We start from the raw sequence: 4,435 nt of genomic DNA on the forward strand, positions 1-4,435 counted from the left end.
CATTGAGGCGGACAGACTTTCTCAACGCAGACCGAGGCTGGACCAATGAGTTGCACGCGTCTCCAAAACATTGCAACGTGCGCAGCAAGGCTGAGCTGGCAAAACATTGCACCGTGTGCTCAGCCTAGTCCAAAACATTGCACCGTGCACAGCCAAGGCTGAGCTGGCAAAACATTGCACTATGTGCAGCTAGGCTGAGCTGGCAACCAGTTCACAGCCACCTTCCTACGCCCCGTTACTAATTGACGCCTCCTTTTGGGAGGTGGGATCAATGTGTTGGACTTAGGGTTGCAGAGAAACGCACACAGCTGGGAGAAGACGAAGGAAGCTCAAGGCACACAATAGAGAGTGTGTTACTTAGTGTGCAATGGAAAGATAGATAGCCCTAGAGTGATGGGCGTATATACAATGCACGGGGGGAAAAACATCTTAAAGAGGGAAAAAATGCCCCGGCAGTCTTAGTGTGTTTACACACATCACTACCACATGTATATGGTAGAAAATCCCCCCCGGAGTGATGCGGTGAACGAGAGCTGGCACATGAGTAAAGGGAAGTGCCATGCCCTGAGGACAGGATCAGTCCACAAAGGGGAGTAAGCCCAAAGCTTTGCGGAAAGCTTCAAGCTTCTCACGAGACAATGCCTTTGTGAAAAGATCTGCAAGGTTGTCATGTGTTGGCACATAAGCCAAGCTGATCTCTCCTGCTGAGAGCCTCTCCCTGACATAGTGGTAATGCACCTCAATGTGCTTTGTGCGAGCATGAAAAATTGGGTTCCTCGCAACTGCCAATGCGCTCTGACTGTCAGTGTAGATAGTGTTGGCAGTGTCCTGTCCAACACCCAAATCAGCCATAAGGCGTCGGAGCCATACACACTCAACCGTAGCTATGAAGACTGCCCTGTACTCAACCTCACAACTCGAAGTGGCCACAGTAGGTTGCTTCTTGCTCAACCATGATATACATGAACTGCCAAGCATGAAATAAAAACCACTTGTGGACACTCTCGTGTCAAAACAACCAGCCCAATCTGAGTCCGAAAAAGCATGTAAGTCTAGCGGCAATGATCCCCCCTTGGGAAAAAACAAGCCAAGATGTAAAGTGCCACTAAGGTAGCGGAAAATCCTCTTGACAGCCTGCCAATGCTTAGACCCTGGGCTATGCATAAATCTACTGACCTGTGAGACTGCAAACTGAATATCCGACCTCGTGTTGCATACATAAATGAGGCAGCCAACAGCAGTTTGGTAAAGAGTGACATTAGCAGGATTGCCAGCATCATGTAGACTCAACTTCAAACCTGTTTCCATGGGAGTGGCAATAGGTTTGCAATCCTCAAGTCCAAACTTACATAGCAATGTCTCTATGTAAATTTTCTGACACAAGGCAATAACACCATCACACTGCTTAAACTGTATACCCAAATAATGATGCAACAGCCCCAAATCTTTCATCTTGAAAGTAGTATTCAAATCAGCCTTAAATTCAGTAATATGTCTCTCATTTGGTCCAGTGATCAGCAAATCATCAACATAAAGAACCACGATGAGAAATACATCACCCTCACGCTTTACATACAATGTGCTTTCTGTTGGACTGTTACGAAAGCCTTGTTTGACCAAATGAGTGTCAGCTTTCTCATACCAAGCACGAGGAGATTGCTTCAACCCATACAAAGCCTTGTTACATTTGCACACTTTGTCCTCTTGTCCTTTTATGACAAAACCACGAGGCTGCGTTACATAAACTTCCTCAAATATGTCACCATTCAAGAAAGCAGTAACAATGTCTGATTGATGTACATCCCAACCAAAATGAGCTGCCAATGCACATAGAAAACGCACAGTAGTCATACGACAAGTGGGAGCAAAAGTCTCTTCATAATCTATGCCTTTTTGTTGTGCATAACCCTTTGCAACAGGTCGAGCCTTATGGTGATCGATCTCACCATCCGGTTTGTGTTTCAACTTGTAAACCCACTTGGTACCAATGGCCTTTTTGCCAGGAGGCAAATCACATAAAGTCCATGTGTCATTTTCTATAAGTGCATCATAGTCTAATTGCATGGCAGCCATCCAATTTTTTGAATTCTGTGCTTCATCAAAAGACAGAGGCTCCTCAACATCATGTAAACTAGACACAGCCAAAGCATAACGATCTGATGCATAAGATGCATGGCGAGAGCCTGAACGAGTACGACTAGACAAAAGTGCATCCAATTTACTGTCACGCAAAGTGTGCACCAGCCATTTTGGCATACCTCTAGCCTGCTCATTTTCAGCCCTTTCCTCATCAAGTACATCATGTACATCTGCATCAGTAATAGGCTGATCTAAAACATTTCTAGAAACCCCCATAGGCTGTACATTTGCCTCATTGGAACTTACATTCGTATTTCCACCACTGAAAAGAGGCAACAAAGTGTCATAAATGTCCTGTGAGCTTACATTACTGTCTCTAGTACATGACAGCAAGGGCTGAACAGAATCTTCCACAAACACTACATCCCGAGAAACCAGAATACGTTTTGTTTGCGGATGATACAACCTGTAACCTTTGCTTTCAGCACTATAACCAACAAAAATACATTTGACAGCCTTATCATCCAATTTTCTGCATTGCACTTGTGGCACCAAAGCATATGCCAAACAGCCAAAAACACGCATGTGCTCAATAGAAGACTTTCTATCATGCCATGCTTCATATGGAGTAATAGACTGCAAAGCTTTCGTAGGACACCTGTTTAGTACATAAGTGGCACACATGATGGCCTCAAGCCAAAAAGAATGCGGTAAAGCTTGACTTTTGACCATACATCGTGCCATTTTTGTCAGTGACCTGTTTTTCCTCTTAGCAACACCATTTTGCTGAGGTGTATAAGTCACTGCACATTGGTGTTTTATACCACGACTAGCCAGAAATGCATTAAATTCATGAGACATATACTCCCCCCCTCGATCGGAACGGAGGGTGCCCATAGTACATTTCGAGACATTTTCAGCCATAGCCAGAAATTGTTTGGAGCACATAAAAACTTCGGACTTCGCTTTAAGCGGAAATACCCATGCATGCCTGGAGTAATCATCAATGAAAGTCACGAAGTACAGGTAATTGCCCAAGGACGGAGTTTGCATGGGCCCACAAACATCACTGTGCACAAGCTGCAACCTGCATATGGCCCGAACTGAACCATCCTTTGGAAATTTAGAACGCTGCATCTTACCCAAAATACAGCCTTTACAAACATGTTTGATAGGTGCTTCAAGAGGCGGCAAAGAAGCAACCATATCAGATTTCTGCAAACGCAGCAAACTGGCAAAATTCAGATGACCAAAACGTGCATGCCAAAGATTTGCATCTGAAATAGCCCTTGAATCTGCAACAGCATTTGCAAAATTTTGTCCACACTTTTCATACAAAGTGAGCTTATACAGCCCACAGCACAAAAGGCCAGATGCAACAATTTCATCACCAAAACTGAGATCATGAATTGTACATCTGTCATCCACAAATTTGACTACAAGTCCAAGTCTAGCAAGTGCGGATACAGACAAGAGATTCTTCTTGATCCCAGGTACATAAAGTGCATCAACAAGTGTGAAGGAACTGCCATTAGAAGCAGTGAGCACAATCTTTCCAACTCCCTGAACTGGATAAGAGGCGTTGTTGGCACAAGTGACTGAATTCCCATGAGGGACAGACTCGAGAGAGGTAAACAATTCACGATGTGAGGTAATGTGCTTTGTAGCACCACTGTCGAAATACCACACATGTGAATCTGCAGCAACTGACAAGCATGCATCATGGACAACAAGATTGTAAGTGCACTCTGCGCTAAAAGCTCATTCTGCATCAACATCAGCAACACAGTCTCCTTTCACAGAAGACTCAACAATGGCTGCATTTGTAGTGGAACCAGCATTTGCAGTGGAACCACCCTCTTTCTTCTTAGCCTATTTGGCCTTCAACTTAGGACACGACTTGATCAAGTGATCATTGGCTTTACAATAATGGCAACGCATCTTCTTTTTTCCCTTATCACCAGAATTTCCAGACGAATTGCTGCCAGCAGAAGCATTAGGAACATAATTTTTGCCACTCGCAGCAGAACCATAAGAAGTGGCTGCATTACTGTTACCACCCTTTCTTTGAGAAGCAATAAAGGCCTGTTCAACTACACGCTACCTAGTCCTGTTTTTTCTGGAAAGTGACTCTTGCAACAGCAATGTGCATAATGCATCAAACTTGACAACTTCAGGATTTCCTTGGGTCATCAGTCTCCAAGTACTAGCAAAAGTCTGGTAGGAATCTGGTAAGGCATCAAGAACAGTCTGCACAAGGGAACTGTCAGAAATGACTTCACCTGCAGAAATAAGCTGCTCATTGATATCCTTGACACTAGCAAGGAAAGTGTCCATATCATCTTCCTCATGCATA

This window comes from Adiantum capillus-veneris, chromosome 4, assembly GCF_014529385.1.
Source record: "Adiantum capillus-veneris isolate H3 chromosome 4, ASM1452938v2, whole genome shotgun sequence".
Lineage (NCBI taxonomy): Eukaryota > Viridiplantae > Streptophyta > Polypodiopsida > Polypodiales > Pteridaceae > Adiantum > Adiantum capillus-veneris.